A 21,692-nucleotide genomic window follows, 5' to 3' on the forward strand; every position below is an offset into this window, starting at 1 on the left:
ATCGCGTGATATCAGGTCTTGCGATGTAAACAATTGCTTTACGGCCAAAAGAAATCTGCTAAAATGCCGTCATTATTGCGCTCCCTCACACTGTTCGAACCCGAATGAAGAAGACGTTTTAAAGAATATCCCATCTGCTTTGATGTCGTTGATACTAGCCTCTGGTGTCTGAGAATAGCCAACGAGTTTTTACAACAGTGTTGTCAAATATCTATTCCGAAGCTGTGGGGGGAGCTCTAGAGAGAAACCTGCGAGGAAAAAGCGAGAATACAGCGAAGAAATCCCGAAGTTACTGAGCCCCGCTTTAAGTTCAGTTGCTGCTTTCCATTTATAAGTATATAATCAAATTGGCTACAAGTCATTTTAACTTAAATTATATTTAACTGACTTAAAATTTTAGTCAAATCTCCTATAACTAATATCTATATAAAAAGTTTAAATTATTTAAATTATTTTGATGAGTAAAAGTTATGTAAAAACATATATAATCCCAGTTTCACAGACAAGGCCTAAGCCTAGTAGCAGACTAAAATGCATGTTTGAATATAATAAAATGCATCTTAAAATATTTCACTGCTATTGTTTTGTCTCAATATGCACATCAGTAATGTTTTAGTTTTTTCTCCCAGAGGCACCTTTATAAAGGCTACTTAAATGTCTTCATTTTACTTATGCCTTCTCCTGTGAAACCAAGCCATGTTGTCATTATATCGTTATTATAATTTTTAAATTATAATATTTATGTTGCAAATACGTATGTTGCTAAAGCCATTAAAATACTAAGTAGCATAAGTAACAGGTATGTAAGTAACATAGAGTAATATGGTATTATTTTGTGTTATGATAAGCCAGGCTTAAAATGCAACAGCATTTACCATGTTACTAGCAGTCCTTGCTCCTTCAAGGGGTCCTTGACCTGAGAAAGGTGGAAGACCCCTTGCTTGGGGGATCGAAAATATCATTAGTTTAGTACAAAATCAATACAAGTCAGCGGAAAGTCCCCATCATGATATAAAAACAAACGTGTGTGTGTGTGTGTGTGTGTACTGTAAGTATGTTAAATGAAATAAGTCATGGGTTTAATGGAAAACCTTAATCTGTTTAAATCATGGATACAGGCCATCACAAACACAACAGACACATTAAGAAAATAATTAATGGGCACAATATTAACAGGACAAATACACAGTCAGTCAATGTGTTTCACAGGTGCTGTGGCTTTACTGTTCCTTGTCTTAATTCACTGAGTTTTCTTGTCAGTGGCTGTTAGTGTGGGAATTCTGGCTCTTACAAGGGTTTATGTCATCTAACTAATGTAATGTCCAGCCATTTTCTGTCTGAAAACTAGGCCAGTCAGATGGTTGTTGTGTCATTTCAGTTTTTTCATTCTACAAAGGCATTTGGCGAGGCAGTATACTTGGCCAGAACTTTACATTTTAAGTGTTACTTTCCATGTGGCTGTGTCTTATTGTTGTGACCCAACACCATACTGGATGTTCATTGCCACGTTTCCGACAGAACACTTTCCAGTTGTCAAGTCAAGTAGAACAGAGCAGAGCGAAGTTAAGAACAATCACACAGCACGTTTTTTTTTTAATAAAGATCACTGTGTGTGTGTGAGACCTGTAACCTGGAGTGTGAATTTACAAATTTAGATTAGCTCATTCTCATCTCTCATTATGCCCATCAGTGCTGGGCTTGCTCATGAGTTTTCCATCAACTCTGCCAAGATTAATTAAGTACAAATATTCCATGATGACTTCAAGAGACTTCATGCGTGTGTGTTTGTGTGTGAGGGAGAGCGAGACAGTTGGCAGGGGGGCTCTTTATCTCCAGCGAAGCTTGCAGGTAACCGAGTTTCTGCTCAGGTTCATTGAGAGCCTGTCTGCTGGTGACCACAAAGCACAAAGCCTCTTAATATGACAGACAGGAGGTTAGTGGATTTAGTCTTCGCACAGCAGCGTTTTCAGACAGGTAATTAACGAAACTTGGCACAGCAATTTGACCCGGGCTGTCTTCCTTCTAAAACAGGATGCATGACTACTTACACTTTCATCAGAAGTTCATCTTCCTCCCTCTTGGTCTTTCTCATCTTCCTCTTGTCTTCACAGCTGGTTTCAACTGTGGAAATTGGATTACTTTTGCAGAGTTTAGTTTGACCTGAAATCAATGCTGTTGAGGAAAATGGTTAGGAAGAGTTTAAAATAAAAAATTCTGACATTATTCACTTTTATTTATTTCATTATTTAAATATGATGTTTTCATTAAGGCAAGACACTACAGGCAAAAACTTTTTTTTTTCATGCACTGGTCAGTTTTGAGATTTTGGTCTATTTGACCATTAGAATGTTTGGTTTCAGACTATTGTAAGAAAACATCCACTTCTAAGTGTTTTTTAAAAAAAATTATTTGCAGAGGGGATATATATATATATAGCAAATGTGACACTATTCTGATTAATGGACTGATAAAGAAAGAGATAAACCTTTGTCAAATATGTTAATAAAATGAAACAAGAATATTGAACTTGACTTTATCCAATATTCACATCTCTGTTCTGGGGATTTATGCAAATTTAGAGCATAAACCTATTCCCCTTCGGCGTCTTTGTCTTAAAGGGGAACTATTATGCCTCTTTTTGTAAGATGTAATATAAGTCTCAGGTGTCCCTAGAATGTGTCTCTGAAGTTTCAGCTCAAAACACCCCACAGATAATTTATTATCTCATGTTGTAAATGCCCATTTTTGAGTAAAGCAAAAACATGTGGTTTGCGTTCTTGTATTCACAATTCTTTAAATGCATCCCAGAATAGTGCTGTGCCTTTACGCACATATCCGAAGCACACACAGAAAGACGGTAAACTAATTTCTCTTTCACATCTTATTGCGCTTAAACTGTAAAATACAAGGTTATGTCAAAAACACATAAGTTCACATAAACACAGTCAGTTATGTCTGTTATCGTTAACAGCAGGAAAAGAAATTGCATACTAGATCTGTGTAACAAAGTGAAAGCAGCGTAATATACAGTGCCTACTGGTGTATATGCTGTAAATATGAATCAAACAACTAAAGAAAAACAGAATCTCACTCACTGCTCTTGAATGAATAACTTTAGTAGCTTTAATAAGAATACATTTCTTACTTTGATGCTATTGTTAACTGCTCTGGTGAGGAAATAAACATGACGGACTGTGTACAGCTTACTCAGGGGAGGAGCTAAGCTAATAGGGCAGATTTTGACGCCAGTCGCTGGCGGGGCCTGTTCCAATGTGACGTACAATTTAGATTTTTGATTTTGTAATGCATTAATAAGAATAGTAATCCACATACACTATGGGCCCTATCTTGCACCCAGCGCAATTGACTTTGTACACGGACGCATGTATCATTCCTATTTTGCACCCGCGCACAGCGGACTTTTCCCTCCACAGATGTACGTAGGTAAACTAGGAAATGCATTTGCGCTCCCGGAGGCAGTTCAGCGCAAAGAGGAGGCGTGTTTCGGCGCAAACGTTCCCTGGTGCTATTTTGCAGGTTTAGAAAACAATTCCGCCACTGACCAGGAAAAACCTAGTTTGAAGTCAGTGGCGCGTTGCGCATATGCTATTTTAAGGGCGCATGCTTGGCCATCAATGTAGCATGTGCACAACGCGCATGCACTTTGCTTCTCTCATCTACACACAGACGCAGCAGTTCTCATTTTTTAGAAAACCATACATTATTACAAGGAAAAATATTAACACACGAGGGAAATCATTGTTGTGTCCATGAAGATGTGAATAAATCTAGCTTACACATTTACCCAAATTTTTATACGCCTGTTTAACCAAAGCTAATTTGGGTGTGTTTCTCCATCCCCATACAATGTCACTTCTCTGTGTTTTACGGCCCTGACGAGAACGTCGGTCTCCTCAGCTGTGAACCGCTCCTGGTGTGCGCCTGGCAAATCCGCCGTTATAATAGCAAAGCGCCATGGAACAAGCACGCCTGCTCTTAAAGAGAATGTGAGATGATGCTCTGAATGGTTTATTTCACGTTACGCCCAAACCACACCTATGAATAATGAAGCTACTTCAGACCAACCCATTTTAGATTTGCGTCGGGCGCAAAAGTCATTTATCCCGCCGGTATAATAGCAACAGCGCCCAAGACCCGCCCACAAAGTTACTTTCGTTTCACGCTTGATACTTGCGTTTCAGATCGTTAAAATAGGGCCCTATATCTGCACATATTATGATTTAATGCAGGAGAAGAATAGGAAGAACAGCCTGAAAAGCATCCAAAACCACCTGTAGAACCACAACCATGCTGGTTGGCTTTGATCAGACAGGTCATTGGCCTGTTTGGGTTGAAAGAAAGAGGCGATGCAAATACCCAGGTTGTTCAGGTATTGTAAAAGTGCAGTGCTCAAAATATGCTTCCTCAACTTTCACAAGCAGTGAGGTACTATTAGTAAGGAAGGATATTTTGTGTGTATGTGCTTGTGTACGCTGGTCCTTGTGTGTGTATGTGCATAGTTGTAAGGATAAGATGCATATTAGGATAAGGTTATGGTGTTTTTAATGTTTTACCTTGAAACAACACTGATTGTCATGTTTTGATATGATAACTTATGATGGCTTGGTAATACTTGTGTTCCACGATGGTGTAACGAATGGACTTCAAAATGCTCTAGACATCATAAAACCTTCCCCCTCTCCCCTGTTGTCATCGGCCCTCAAACCAGTTCTCTTCAAAGACTGTTATCACCTCTACTCTCCTGAACGATCTCAGCAAGAGACTGTGTCTGCAACCCTCAAAGACAGCACAGGAGACCAGATGGCACTAGCCACTTGGTCAAAGACTATAGAGATAAACTTCCAGTACACAAGAACATTGACTCCATTCTTACCCACAAACTTTCCCAAATTTTTTATAGTATTTCTCCTGTGTTTTATGCATGTAAAATGATTCTTTAGTTATGTTAGAGTAACTTCAAATGTTGATATCCAAAGATGATGCATCACTGCTTAAATGTCTTCAAATCCCCTCTTTCTTGGTCTCAAAATAATCCTCTTTTGATTTTATAATCAATGGTGTACAACATATTGGGCCCTATCTTGCACCCAGCGCAATTGACTTTGTACACCAACGCATGTATCATTCCTATTTTGCACCCGCGCAAAGCGGACTTTTCCCTCCACAGATGCACGTCGGTTAACTAAGAAATACACAATATCCCCGGGGTGGTTCAGCGCAAAGAGGAGGCGTGTTCCGGTGCAAACGTTCCCTCATGCTATTTTACAGGTTTAGAAAACAATTGCGCCACTGACCGAAAAAAAACAGTTTAAAGTCAGTGGCGCGTTGCGCATGTTATTCATATGCTATTTTAAGGGCGCATGCTTGGCCTTAATCAATGTAGCGTGTGCACAACGCGCATACACTTTGATTCTCTCATCTACACACAGACGCAGCAGTTATTTTTGCAAATCATACATTATTACGATAGATAGATAGATAGACAGACATTTTATTATAAAAGCATACATCTAGCTTACACATTTACCCAAATTATCATACGCCTGTTTAACCGAAGTTAATTTGGGTTTGTTTCTCCATCCCCAACGTCCCTGACGAGAATGTCGGTCTCCTCGGCCTTGAACCGCTCCTGTCGTGCGCCTGGCAAATCCGCCGTTATAATAGGAATCCGCTTTAGAACAAGCACGCCTGCTCTTAAAGGGAATGTGAGATGTCGCTCTGATTGGTTTATTTCACGTTACGCCCAAACCACACCTATGAATAATGAAGCTACTTCAGACCAACCCCTTTTAGATTTGCGGCAGGCGCAAGAGTAATTTATCCCGCCGGGAAAATAGCAACAGCGCCAAGACCCGCCCACAAAGTTATTTGCGCTTTGACACTTGCGTTTCAGATCGTTAAAATAGGGCCCATAATGATAAATTGCATCATAAATATTTTTACCAAACTTTTGTGTAAAGACTGCACAAATTCTCCATGCCACCATGAAAATGCAAATGGGGATAAGAACAAAGACTTTCTCCCGGTCATCTTTGATTGGTCACCTCACCAAATGGGTGTGAACTGATAGGACCTTTAAGAGTGTCTGATTAGTTCAGATCTCTTTGAGACAACAATTTTCTGTCTTCTTCCGGCAACTTCATCTTCAAGTTAACTTCTTTGGATTCAACGTGGGACCTAGTTAATTTCTTTGGATTCAAGTGGACCACCCCAAGAACCCAAACGAATGCTTCAGCGCACTCCTTGCAAAATCATCAAGAATCTCAAGAATCTCCTGCATCTGGACTTGTTCAGCAACCAAAGTCAATACAAGTACCTGTTCGCAGCCTTTAGATGCGTTTCTAAGTTATTGTGCCCCTTTAAGTTGACCCTGATTCTCTGATGTTTCTCGTAGGTTGTGGTTAACTGATTGTAATCTTGCCATTCTCTTTTCTTCTCTCTCTCTTTCTTCACTTTTCTTCACTTTCTTGATTCTGTATACAATCTTTGCTTAGTTTAGTTGTGTGAGTAGCCTACCGTAGTTTTGTTTATTAAACCATTATATCCACGCTTTATTGTCTCTGTGTTTGTCACTCACAAACAGATCAAAGTCACTTAAACATCTTGATCTATGCTATATGCTATTACCCTACTGGTACTTTATTTAAGTTAGTTGGAAAAGATGACTCTTTCTTGGCCAGGCAGATAATTTATTTCCTAGAATTGATAATTGATTATGCTTTCCGTTCATTGGATGAACTGATTAAATAATTGTACTATTATTCTGCTACAGTCAATTCTAAAACTACTTCAAATATTTATAATTAATTAATCATTCATTATGATTATTTATATATATATAAATATATAAATAATATATCTTTTGAGCTAATTTGCTACAATGGTACAATGTTGCATGAGCAACATTAACTTTTTTCATTTTTTTGCATGAAAATGTCAAATGATTCAATTAGTCCGTTGTGGTACAATGTTGCCTTGAGGCAACAAACTTTTAATAAATAAATACATTTGAAAATAATAAAAATGTTTATTGATACTGTTATAGTGTCCAATTTTAAGCAGGAAAAACATCACAAATAATGTTTTCCTCATTGATATCAGAGGGTTCACGGACACTCTGTGGCTTAGTTGCATCCTGTCATCGTTTAAACTGCCCTGTCAATCATCTTGTCACAGTTAAAATCCTCCACATTCAATTTAATTAAATTTCCTACCGTTACGGAGAGAAATGTAGTGGCACGTAGAACTGCCAGTCATGGCTCTTTCATGCGGAGAATTTTCCTCATGTTTGTTTGCATATGATGCATTTAAAAGTTAGTGACCAAACGCATCTTTATAAAAATGATAGCTAACTAAGCAATATTAGCTTATCAAGTAGTGACAGATAAATCAGGCCCTCATCGAAATCGAGTCTCTGTAAGGACCCCGAGTGATCCCATTGGTTCAAATTACTTTTAATAGGCACTCTCTTTAGCGCCTAATTACCATTCCTACAAAATCCTGTTATAAATGCTGTTTGAACTATATTATAATGACCATTAATGTCTGTATTAGTTTGCTTATGTATTAGAAAAGTATACAGATACCCCATTAGCCTGATAGCTTATAGTTTATACACACATTTGCACATCTTATGTAAATGCATAAAATAATACACGCATTTACATCTACATGTATTCACAATCATTTTAATGTACTTACACGTTAAATGTCCAAATATTTCAGTTATAAAAATAATGTAATGATGTTCATTTATTCACTTAATTATTACTTAATTATGAACAGTTTAAGTAAAAAAAAAAATAAATAAATAAATGCACTAGTAACCTATAAAAATTTTCAATTAATATAATTCGTATGTACTTAGTATAATCATTAACTGATTTGTCGACACCAGAAAAAGTAGACCACCCGGGTATCTTTGGAATACTCATTTCAACATACTACGATTTTGGACACACTAATTTTAATTTCGAATACTATTTAGGACGGATTATATACGAATTGAGACGCAGCAACTGTTTCAGACTTATGGGAAAATAACAAATGGAGTGGATTGATTTTACACTGCGAACACACAAATAGGCTCAAAAACAATATAAAAGTGAATTTTGCATATTAAGTCCTCTTCAATGCAATTATTATTCATCATTCAACTTGTATACATTTTCTAGCATTAAAGGGTTAGTTCACCCAAAAATGAAAATTCTGTCAGTAATTACTCACTCTCATGTTGTTCCAACCCCAGACTTTTGTTCATCTTCGGAACACAAATTAAGATATATTTGATGAAATCTGAGAGCTGGCTCACTCCTTCATAGGCTTCTATGTAATTTCATCTGCCAGCCCAGAAAAGTTAGTAAAGACATCGTTAAAATAATCCAAGTGACTACAGTGGCTCAACCTTAAGTTTATCAAGCGACGAGAATACTTTTTGTGCGCAAAACCCCCCCAAAAATAACGACTTTATTCCACTACTGTGTCGGCCTCTGACTTGAGTTCACCTAGAGTAACAGCGCAGCGCTTCTGGGTTGTACGTCAGAATGTAATGTTAAGGTTGAGCAACTGTAGTGACTTGGACTATTAATGATGTCTTTACTAACTTTTCTGGGCTGGCAGATATCAATTACCTAGCAGCCAATGAAGGAGTGAGCCAGCTCTCAGATTTCATCAAAAATATCTCAATTTGTGTTCCGAAGATGAACGAAAGTCTTACGGGGTTGGAACAACATGAGGGTGAGTAATTACTGACAGAATTTTCATCTTTGGGTGAACTAACCCTTTAACAAGACATCCTTATGACTCTTCTGAAGCCACAGAATAGCTATGTGTGAGAAACATCCACCCTAGATTTTCTATGTTCATGAGTGACTAAGCAATGTCAGATTCCGTAGTGAATCATTCTCTTGAGTCATATTTTTTAATGAATTACAGTAGTTGGTTGTGTTCTCATAATCGATCTGCATGAATCGTTCACAAACTGTTCAGCTCAGTGATTCGGTGCAGTCGAATAACAACAGATTTATCTCTCTCTTCTTTTTTTGGTGAACCTGTCCTCTAGAAATACTTTGTGATCCTTATTAGTTTAATTGGGACATAATGGGGGTTTCGTTCCACCCTTTTGTTTTGGCAGTTCTGGGCTTTATGCTGCTTTGTTTCTTAGCTTCTAGGTTGAAAACAGCTTGCGTTTACAGCTTGCAAACGTTTCCCTGACTTTTTGCAAGCTCATTAAGTTGAAAATGATTCTTGTTATGTAGCGGAGAGCCTCTTTTACTCTAAACTAATTTTAATATATGTTTTTATTGCCAAGTGTTTGGAGGGTGCAACATGCTTTAAGAGCAGCAAATGTTTGCCATATTGAAGAGCTTTCTGCATGTGTGCACATGGAAAATATGGCACGCATAAACGCTCATTAATGCCGCAGAATCATGGGGCTAAATTTATGTTCTACATTACCACTATTATGCCGCCGTCTTCCATTTTTTTCTCTCCATAACTTTATGCACATGGTTACTGTGATGCAGAAATTGTGTCCCGGTGGGGGGCACACAGATAAATGAGCAGTTGTTTCAGCAATAATTTGCCCTTTTGAGTGAGTGAATACATTCACTATTACCTCCCACTGAGAAGCACTTAATCTTGTCTACCATCACCATGTTTGCATTTAAGCAGCTCTTTATTCATTTTTAATAGCTAAAAATATTTTGCCTCTCTAAACAAATATATAATGCATTATTAGAGTAGCAGAAATGAGTTGGACATCTCAGAATGCGGTTGTGAATAACTAGCAAGTTGTCACTCCAAAGGCGTCAGATACTGTGAGTGTTTAGCACTAATGTAGCCAGTAACTCCAATGCTTGTGAAGTGAAATCTTGCTGATGAGCGGATCAACATTTTTGCACTGTGAGATGAATTTCTGACAACATTATAATAATTTTATATTGTAAAATGTGTCCATGCTTTTAATTCCTATCTTAAATTTCCAAAGTAAGCGGAATTATAAAGGTTAAAAACATTTTCTATGCATTTAATTAGCTACTCTTGAATCTGAAAAAGAGTGATGAAAAGATGAGATGGAATTTTCAATTTGAGGTCATGGACATTTATTAGTTTGTAGCTTTAGGTTACTGTTTTAATCTTGAATTTCTTTATCTGTGCTCTGCTTAAGTGTCACTTTTTTTCAAGGACGGTTCAGGGTACGTGCAATGTTTTGCCACTGCACCACCTAGTTGTCAGGAGATATGAAAAAATTATATTTTTACAGTTTGACCAAAAATCATGAAACTGGTCTTTAGATTCAGGATGGCATGCTGAGTCGAACGATCTCAAATTTTTCCAAGTTGGCCATTTTTGGGCGTCGGCCATTTAGAATTTTGGCATAAAATGCCAATTTTGGGGTAGCAGTGGCACGACTTTGTGGTCAATAATTATAACGACATTTTAAAAAATTCTAATAGCTTTTGATTAGTTTTGCCTATTTTAATGAATCTGGTCTTGATAGATTCTCTGAGTCATACCGAGAACATAGATACCAATTGTACCATAGTCGGCTGAGCTTCCTGTCCGCCTTTTGGATATCAAATGTTTTTTTCTTTAAAAACCTACCTTTTCGAACTCCTCCTAAACCGTCACTCCAATTTCCGTGAAAATTTAATAAGATCAACTTCAGACCATGCCCACAAAAATCAATTCAAGTTGATTCATCAAACTGTTCTCGAATAACGTGTGAATGAATTTAATGAAGAGCACGTCAATTGGACATAAGGCTATATCTCTGCAACGCTTAAGCATATTCTTAACAAATTGGTGTGTGTTATGAAAACCACGGCCTGAGGTTACCTGTACAGTTTCAGCACAGTGCTACCTAGTGGTTACAAGATATAAAAATATGCTTTTGGCTTATACATTTTGAACAGTTTGACCAAAAGTCGCGAGACCAGTCTCTTTAGATTCGGTGCAGCATGCTTATTATAATGAAACTGGTCTCAATAGATTCCTTGGGTCAATGCCAAAAATATAGATACCAATTTTGCCATAGTTGGCCGAACTTCCTGTCCGCCATTCTTTAAAACCCTACTTTTTCAATTTCCTGTCTGCCATTTTGATTTTGTACTTTTTCAAACTCCTTGACCATTTTCACGAAATTCGAGTCAGGTCGTCTTAAGCCCATGTCGGAAAATAATGGTTTAAGTGTCGATTGACAAAACCTTTGTCGTATACCATCAAGGAATTTGATGGCATAATGCCAAACTGCATCTGAGGCTGTATCTCTGGCACAATTTGACATTTTGACACCAAACTTTGTGTGTAATAGTCACTCAACACTGACCACACCAGATCAATTTGGTGTCAGTGCCACGTATTGGTCTAAGTAATAAGCAATTATGTGACATTACAAGTAATTGTATTTATGGGCTTTCAATGATTTAGCTTAAAATTGTCTCCAAATGTACTATTTTTTGCAGTTGGTCTGATGCTCCCTTAATTTTTTGCTCATCATTCTGCCTCTGTGGTGCTTGCTCAGCCCGTTAATTGCTGCTTGCAGCTATATTTATTTATTTATGTGTTTTGTATTATTTATGTTTTTTTTAAATATAAGCATCCTTGTTCAGAAATAAACATGTAAAATCTAATCGTGGGTACATTTTCTTCTCCAGCAAAATTATCATGATATCATGAGTTTGTGTTGTTGTTGTAGTATTTTTTTTATTTATTTTTTTATTGACAAAAAAATAAAAATAAATTCATGCCAGGGTTACAGCTCATCCATTATAAGAACCGTAACATAAACTTTTAGTGTCTACATAGTGATGTGCAGGGTTCTTGCACAAGTTACTCTATTTGAAGCCTTGAGAGTGAGAACCGGTTAGAAGAACTGGTTGGAATCTGACCATTACAAGTAAACAAGTAACACAAATTTTTTTTTTAAATGTATGAAACATCTGATGAAATGCATTTTCTCGACGTTCAGCATTCAGAACAGCAAGTCCAAATACTGCAAGCTAGCATGCACCACAACTGTTCAGTGATGATGACAGGGTTCTTTTTTCCCTGTGATATATGCACAAGCACAGTGGCGAGAGCCACCTGTCATGTGTTGCCGGTACTGGGATTGTTATGTCAGCAGTCTCACGCCGGCCCACATCTCACCCTGCAGCACAACCAAATCTGACATGCTGCCTGTGACACAAGTAAAGTCAAAGCAGCAAGTTTTCCATGCCTGCAGGCTTATAATATCGAGCTTTACATTAAAATCTCTGAGCCACAGCATGAGTGTCACTTATGACCCTCAGTGCAGTAAACAAATTAATCACACTGACTGACATGCATGTATACGCATTGTGGAGCATGTTGTGAAATGCTGTCAAAAAAGTTCAGCTGTGAAGTCACATTGCTATGCATGAGTTTATTTCTTATTGATTCGGCATTTGTGCGTTTTTACCGTCATACCGACAGCGTCAGCTTAAGGCTGTGTAGATTGGAGTTGTGATATTTTAATTCATTGGTCGATACATGTTAATGGAACATCATGGTAGCAGTCTAACTCAAACCGAGTGTGGAGGAGGGCTGTACTCGCTGGAGTCGTTCGGGTTTTCACAGTAAATCAATACTCTAAAAACTGCTTGGGCTTTTAGAATTGAACTTATAGTGGGTAAATAGAGAAGATAATGTCATGTATATTTAAACAGGAGAGCAAGACGTAAACTTTACTATTTAGATAGTCTTTATCTTTATTTAAGACTAAAAAAATCAACAAACAATGTGGTGATTACTGTATGATCATTTAGGAGTTAGTTTCACAAAATGCATTAAGAAATAACAGCCTATCTTTAAGGGCACAACAACTTGGCAAAGAACAGCACCCTCAAAAAGCTACTTATGGGGTAGATAAGGTACAAAGGTGTTCAACCAGCAAATTTACTATTTAGATGAACATACATTACAATGTTTACAAAAAAAGGTTGTATTTTCAAGACCGTTTGAGAGAAGTTGACACTGATATTTGAATCTTAAGCAGAGATCCATGTTTTCAGCGTGTATTATACACACATACTATAAAATGTGAAGCATTCTAATAATCCCAATAGCAAACCATATGTTGTCTGGGAACTAGTCCTATTGCTTGCAAGTTCCCAGTATGCATTGTGCAGTATGTGTCACTGCTCCATATCCACACTTTAATGATCCAGTGTGTACATAACAGCTACAATGTGGTTGTTAATGAGAGGCCTCAATCTCAATGCATCATGCTGGCTTTATTAATTCATTTATTTTAAATGAAGCAATTTCTTTAAAACTGTTCGAAACATTTTAGTAGTGTTACATTTTAATAGTCTTCCATCATGGTAAACCTTTCCTTTTTTTTGCAGTTTAACAGTTTTACACTGTTAACCTGCAGGAGGACGGTGGCATCCTGAAGTGATAGTTGATTAAAGGAGAATAGTTCACCCAAAAATGAAAATTGTGTCATTATTTACTCACCCTCATGTTGTTCCAAACCTGTATGACTTCTTCTGTGGGGTTTTTAGGTTTTTTCCCCCCTACCATGTAATTGGACCTGTCTGACTGAAAAATATCTTCATTTGTGTTCCACAGAAGAAAGTCATACAGGTTTGGAATAACATGAGGTTGAATAAATTTTCATTTCTGTCAGGACCACTATCGTCGAATACGATTGACAATTAGCATACAGTTTGGATTGGCGGTATGGTTCTGTTCTGGGCGAGAACTCCCTGCGCATACATGCAGCCTAGCATGGATAAGAGCAGAGAGAGCAGCAATAACCCCCCTTAGGGTAAACAGAACAGAACCAACATGAATGTATTGCATTAATTAATTTTAATGTACAACATAATTAGAGAATTTTAGTCTGATTCAGGGAGAATCAGAATCAGGGAGAATCGTCTGACTGACAAGAGGAGGAGCTGGGGATGGAGGAGGGTAATTTGCTCCTGAGAAACACAATAGATAATACTGAAGGAGCTTATTTATGTATACAGTGATAGGTGTCGTATTCTTATAGGTAGACATGGATCAGCTGATGCCAAAACTGACGCTATGTTTGATTTATAGGTGAAATATCCCTTTAAAATGCTATGGAATATGACAAGACTTTTATATTACTATAAGAAATGCTATAATCTCCACATTCTAACAGGCAACATTTTGCAGAAAGGCCACAAACATTTACAAACCCTTTGTGAATGAGAGAGCTAATAGCTTCGTTTATGCACTGAGACATCCAAATCCCTTTGCAGGAGCTGAGAGACTCTCTCGATAAACTTTGGTTCTCTGCTTTCTCTCTCTCTCTCTCTCTCTCTCTCTCTCTCTCTCTCTCTCTCTCTGCCTCCACGAAGTAACCCTTGCCCTGCTTGTTCGGTTGTTCAGACCGACACTCTCCTTTCTCAATCAACTCTTTTCAAACTCCTCCTGGGAGACTGACCCTCAGGTTAGCATCACATTTCGGCCTCTGGGGGCACCTGAAGAACAAAAAGATGACCTGCTGGCCAGACACAGTTCCACAAGCCTGCACTTATTAAAACACAATATTGTGCAAGATTTATTATGTGCATGATCGACAGACTTCCGTTTTCACGGTGAAAGGTGAGGACTGTTTTGCTCGTTATGCTGAGAATTAAGTTCTTTGTCTGTGTTGGAGAAGTGCTTTTTGCAGAGCCACGCTCATATCAAAATGAGGTCTTTAGAAGAAGGGGATTCATATATTTATCTATCCGCATGCCATTATGCAGTACTAATAAAATTAGACGAAGCCCTTCTTAAAAATGTGAATGTGGTTTTAGGTGTGAGTGCTCATAAAATGAGGAATAGTATTTGTCATTCAGTTTTATCCCAGCCTTGCAGGTGGGTATTTCTCTCAGACAGTGTTTGTACTTATGAATAATGGATCTTTGAGAGGTGACAGATTAAGTATCAGCATGTATTCATTATTTAACAGGCACATGAAAGGACTTTGATAACCTCCACACAGGCAGCCATTTCTCCTCTCTTTTTGAAATGTCTGTGGCTGTGAATCAGTGATATACAAACCTGTTTGTCCCCACGGACTGCTTTAGGCTGCAGTGTTGTATATTTTCCCTGCTCTTTTATCCCCCAAATTTGATATAATACACCCCCACTGCAGGTTATGATTTAAGATTGATTGGTGTCCATAAAAGTTAAGTTAATTTAAAGGAGGGAGAACTTCGTCGATTGATATATGTTGAGTATTTTTACTCAAGGAAAACCTCGTTTGTTCTTCTGTTGTGGTTAGAAAATCCGAAAACGCTCCAGCGCGGTTGGGATTTCAGACAGGAGGTAAACTGAAGATGTAACATTCTCCGCGATGATTTCCTCTTGGGATTCAAGACCACGTATCCAAACATTCCAAAGACCCCCTCATTGCCAAATATGACATCTGATCACAGGTTACACACAGACAGAAATATGATGTTTGTTCAGAGGATTATGGGAAATGAGCCCCTTTACGGTTTTACTGGCTCAGAAATAAAACGTTGCTTGCGTTGAGAAGTCATATTGTTGGCTCTGCTCTCAAATGTTGACATTGGCTCCTTAAACATGATGATGCTGATAATGATAACAGTAATGATCATTAATCCTGCTTATGATTAAGTAGATTTGGATGGTGCAAAGGTGATTCTGTCACGCTGATTAATATCTTGGGGAGTTTATTCGAAACTGTTCCAGAATCACCACGCTTTCCTCTGGAAATTCCTCTTTTGTTTCAGGCAAAAACGTGTCTTATTCAAATGGCGAAGCAGCTGTCTGAGCTCTGTTAAGACAGCTTTATTCATAAGCACGAATCATAATAGACCCCCTAAATTCTGTCTGTTTTGTCACAGATCATTTGTCATGAAATGAGTGGGCGAGGATTAGAAATATCCTTGTGCACATTCCGTGACATTAGCCAAATGGATAATGAACGATTAAATTTTCATTATTCCACAACACTCTAAATAATGTTTGCCCTGTTTGAGGTCAATGAGGTTCCTTGCAGCAAACAAGGACACTACGTCTGATTTATGACGTCTGATTGGATGGAAGCTAAAATGAAAGGTTGCATATCCATCCTCTCATCTGCCCTTCAGTTTAAAACTTAACACCAAAGTTATGCGAGTTGAATGTTAATAGCTGTACCTATTTCCCAGCTTAGTTTATCATTATGTACATGTCACATGCTAACACCTATACATTAATCCTAATGTTCTGTATGGGGTCCCTCAGGCCACGACTTTTCCCAATCTTATGAGAACTGATTTGTCATTATACATTATAAAACATATTCTCCATAAAAATGTTATATAACTTAATGTTTGGTGTTTCAAAGATCCCAGGATATAAAACATTGAATCCTGTACATGCAGTGTATTTCATCAGGCAATCAGGTATACGCTTCTGCTTGTTGTCTATTTTGATTTTACAATAGGATAAAGTTATTTCTGAAGGATAGTACTATACGTACCTATTTTGTGGTAAAACAGAGGGATATAGCTTTAATACAGTATCAGTAATACAGTCTCCTGGGTTTTGTTTAGGTCAGAGGAACTTATTATATATCTGCAGGGAGAATAAGAGTTTCATTTTGCTATTACTTTTATTATGTTTCCACATACATCATTGAGACCTCTGGGACCTAAACATTAAAATAATTACAACAGAACATGAAGTTGTGTGTGTGTGTGTGTGTGTGTGTGTGTGTGTGTGGGTGTCTTTCAAATGTTAAACTACTTTATCCCTAACTTATGCTTAAAATAGTGATATATATATTATATTAAATTACTAACAAATAATACATTGTATGTACTGTAGATAACTGCTGGGCATTAAAGAAACCATGTTTCTGTGTCTGACCAATGGTAGATGGGGGTGGTGTTCATTAATTTTGCAATTCCGTTTAGTGACGTTAGAAATGACACATAAGGTTGAGAATAGCAGGAATTAGGCGGTTTTTACAGATATAAATGATGCAATTTTTTTTAACTTGCTTATCCCACAGCTTATAAAATATATTGATTTTATGCAGCTTTTTGATAAAGTGGCTCGTTTATGAGATTTTGTCGCATGCTCCTGGCTTCCTTGTTTACTGTTTTCAAATGAAGGTATTTATATACTTGGAGTGTGTTGGTAATTAGATCATTTGGTTCTGATAAAAACAAACTTTACAAGCACAAGACGATCATTTATTATACAAAGGCTGTGCAATGAAACACAGCACCTGGGGAACAGAAGGCTGTAAAACAGGCTGTGCTCTTTTGCTAGATTGGTGCAGTGCGGGCTATAAGAAAAAGCGTGCAACACATTATTATTGCATGTGCTTTGCATATATTATACTGCTAAAAAACATGCATTACCCCGTCTGATGTAATTTAATACATTGTTGCATGTTATTGCTGGGGTCTGTGAGTAAACGCTCAATAAATGATGTGATTTATTTGTTAAATGGTTTCACTTGTCATTCCAAAGTAACTCTATCTCAGATGTCTGAGACTTGAATGTTTGGCTGTTAAAGTTTCATGGGCTTTGGTCTGACTCATTCATTGAAAAATATCAGACTTCCTTTTCAAAGTGATCAGATAAGGATCTATCGAGTTCACTTGTTTTGTTCCAGGTATTTATTTTTGCTGCATGCATAATGCATAACACTTCCAATTAATAGCATTATCTAATTCTAAAACCTGTCGTTCTGGCTTCTAGTTAAAAGAATGACTGAGATTATCCAGCAATTAATCTACAATTAATACATAGCCTAGATGTTTGTAGAAGTGGCTGAGCCAGGGCTCTGTGAAGAACAGATCTTGATGAGATTTGTGATATGAGAGGCCATTAGATTTACTAAAATATTAATGAATGGAACATGACCCTGGTTATTATCTAGCGCCTATTAAACAGGTCATTGGGTGATGCCCTTTCACTTCACTTCACTGACTGAAATTTAAATTTATTCTTGGTAATGGCAAGAAAAAACATTCACAGATGGTAATTTATAGCCTTGGGAGTCTGCAAAACATAATTATCCCATATACATATGGACTTTTGTCCAAACAATAGTGTGCGTTTCTTTGAAAATATTGTCATGCTGTCCTCGGTTTCTCATCATTCAGTTTCAAAGCCCTTGAAAGCAGATATTGTATGCTCTTAAAATAATACTATTTTTTCAGTGGTTCTCAGTGGTTTCACTTTATAGATTTCCTGCATTGCTGTTGTGGTTTTCTTGGAGATTCTTTTGATGTCACTGTACATACAGTACAGTATGTTCTTCGATCAGTGCACTTGTCTGTAGATATGGCTATCTGCAAAACATGAGGATGACAAAAAAAAATCTTTGTAGAACTAAAAGATGCATCAGACTGTAAAATCCTTTTTGGTTCCAACTGGCACATTTATTTTTAAGTGTAATTTTTTAAGTCATGGTGCTGCAACAGCTTGAGGCTGTATATAGCGTCAAAGCTGCATAGTGTCAGCATGTTCACCATTTTAACTATTTATTTATTTAAAATAATTGAATAATAATTATTTTAATTGTTAACACTGCAACAACAACATATACATATGGTTAAAAAAATACATATCAGTTAATTGATGCATGATATTTGTCTATGTTTCCCCTTGAGCAGGGAAAATAAAGTGACTGTGCACTAGAGAAAGAAATGGGTGCGTCCAGTGTCGACAGCTTCATTGAATATAATTGGAGCAGTTTTGTTTTGACATGTCACGCTGCGCTGCACCGCTTGCATCCGGTGCAGACAGAGTGAAAGCTGTGGCTGAATGCCTTCCTATCTTTTTTATCGTGTGAAAAAGGATATCAGCGGCTCATCAATAATATTTCATAGGACCTAAACTTCACCTTGCAAGTGACAAAGAGACCACGGCTATGCAGTATATGTTTATCTGTGACCTATTAGTGCAGAGAGCTGTGAATGGAAAGAAACATCTCACATTTTGATTTCCACATCATTAATAAAAGCAATTTACCATGTTAATATCTCGTCTCAACTGCAATTAACTCTGAATTATCAATGACCTTGACCGTGCGACCTCACAAGCTCATGAAATTCAATGTGAAACTGTTGCTGCTTGCCTGTTGGCGATGGTAACGCTAAAGCCTTTTCTTCATCTCCATCTACATGCAGACGCATACTGTCAGTCCTATTTTTCTTTATCAGTATACTGGAGCAATTATTCTGAATACGAAAAGCAGAAACATTTCCTGTCAAGTGTTTTGTGAATGTGAAAAAAGAAATGTGTTTCATCATAATTAGCGCGTTGGGAAATTTGGGGAAACATGTAAAAAGTACACGGCACAAAATGTTCTAGTTTTGGGGAAGTTTGAAGAGATGGAAAAGTCAGAGCGTCTGCTGAGAACATTCTCTGGGGGTGTTTGAAAGCCATCAATCTGTTGTTTAGCAAAGGTAGTATTTCTTCTTGGACTGAGGCCTATGTGAGTAGTTTAGCGACACATTATTTAAAGGGTTAGTTGCCCCAAAAAGTACGATTTTGTTATTAATTACTCACCGTCATGTCGTTCCAAACCCATAAGACCTGAAAGATGACTTTCTTTCTTTTGCAGAGCACAAAAGGAGACCATTGCTAGATAATTTTCAATGCTTATACAGTAAATGGGGCTTTTGAGTTCAAAAAGGATGCTAAAGCTACATGTAAGTATTCTTTAAATTGGTTCATATGACTTGCATATATTATGAAATCTAGCTCTACTTGGTGAGAGTTCATGAGAGAAGTAGCAATTTGTGTACACATCTTTATTTTGAATCAGATCTTTTCAATGAATCAGCTGATCCTGCTCACAAAAACAGTCTCAATGATTTGTTTACGAATCAGAGTTCAACTCACGGACTCAATGATCCAGTTGCAACAGTTTGTTTAGAGGGATATTAAAAGTGAATAACTAAATGAAGTTTTATGTAACAAAGTTCGGCGAGGAGCATGTTCAGGTAATCATCCAATCAGCACAAGAAGAAGCCAGTATAAATAAAGCCTTCCCTTACCTCCTGTCTCATGACAAATTTCTCAGCATCCCGCCACCACCCCATCACCTCACACTCGGCTGGGTCTGCTCATAGATACCTATGATCTATACATTCATAGGGGGGAGTACTCTGGGGTCGGGCCGAATTCCGAGCTCGGAGCCCTCCCCCCGGACAGCAAGCCAAATACGCATTATAATATTACATCAGATTTCATTAACATGTGAACTCGTGAAACTTCAATATAACAAAAATGTGGTTCTTTTTTGTCGCACAAAGCTATATTTTGAGAAGACTTTGAACATAGCACACAAGTATTTGGGCTACTTTTATGATAATATTCTGAAACTTTTATGGTGCTTTTGCCTTTTTTGAAGCTTGAAAGCTTCAATTACTATTCACTGTAATTGCATTGAAAAACATGACCATTGTATTATTCTGAACCTTTTCTTTTGTGTTTCCTGAAAGCAAGTAACAAGTGTTTGGAACAACATGAGGGTGTGTAAATGATGACAATTTTCATTTTGGGTGGAACAATCCCTTTAAGATTTTCTCAGATGTACTTGAGCATGTTTCATGTTTGTGTAAGACTGGAGAAACTGGAAGAAATGAAAGCTTTAGCATAAGTTCTGCCGGGAAAACTCGATTGTTACGTCACTTTACCTTCTCATCTTTCCAATCATATTCTAAAACTCGTGGTATAAAAGATTGGTACTTACACACATTTGAGTTCGCAGATGCTGACGCTTCCATTCACCTCCATCCTCCCCACCACCTCCAAGACGGATCCTTCCCTCCATCCTCCCCACCACCAGGATGGTCCCTTCCCATACCTCACAGGGGGTTGCGCCCCAAATGTATAATTGTCACAGTATTTATTCTCCCGAGTCTTTCTGGTAGAACGGAAAGAGAGGGCAACTCTCTGAAAGAGCAAAGGAAATTAACATTTGAACTGACTCTTGTGCACCATCCGAGATGCAAGTCTCACCTCAGAATCATCCTAATCTACATTTCTTTCCCTCTTCCCCCATTCCTTCTCCCTCATGCTGAGATCACCAAAATTCACCCAAGAATCTATATGGTTTAATGTGAATAATTATCATACAGTATTACACATGTTTGGTATCATTTGAAATGTCTCAGTGCGACTGGTACAAAGATCTCATTCCCAAAGAAGTAAAACAAAGAGTTTAGAGATAACTTGCACACAAAGGAGGGTGTGTCTTCCAGGCAAATGGGCTCCTGCTCTCGAAAGGTGTAAACTCTGAATGCAAGTTCTCATTGTTAGCAAATGTTTCCATGTGAAAAGAAGTTTCTGTCTATATAATGAAATGCAACAAGAGGCTCAAGGCGATTCTGTAACTCAGATCAGCCCTTGATGCTGAGAGTGGCTGAGACTCAGCATCATGTACTTTCTAATGTCAGGTTTGCATCTTTTCTCTTTATTTCAGAGCATTTGATGTTTTGTTTTGATTATCTTTGAACTGATTATGAAATTGGCATGATACATTTACCTGACATAATAAATTGTAAACATTTGATTTTATTCTAACTGACACTGACATTATTTTCAGTAAACAGTCAAAAAGAATAGTCAAACATTCACTCACATTTAATGATGCACAGATATCATTAAAACCTTTTCATTTATGGAGTCAGATGAAATAACGA

The sequence above is a fragment of the Rutilus rutilus genome, assembly GCF_951802725.1.
Source record: "Rutilus rutilus genome assembly, chromosome: 21".
NCBI lineage: Eukaryota > Metazoa > Chordata > Actinopteri > Cypriniformes > Leuciscidae > Rutilus > Rutilus rutilus.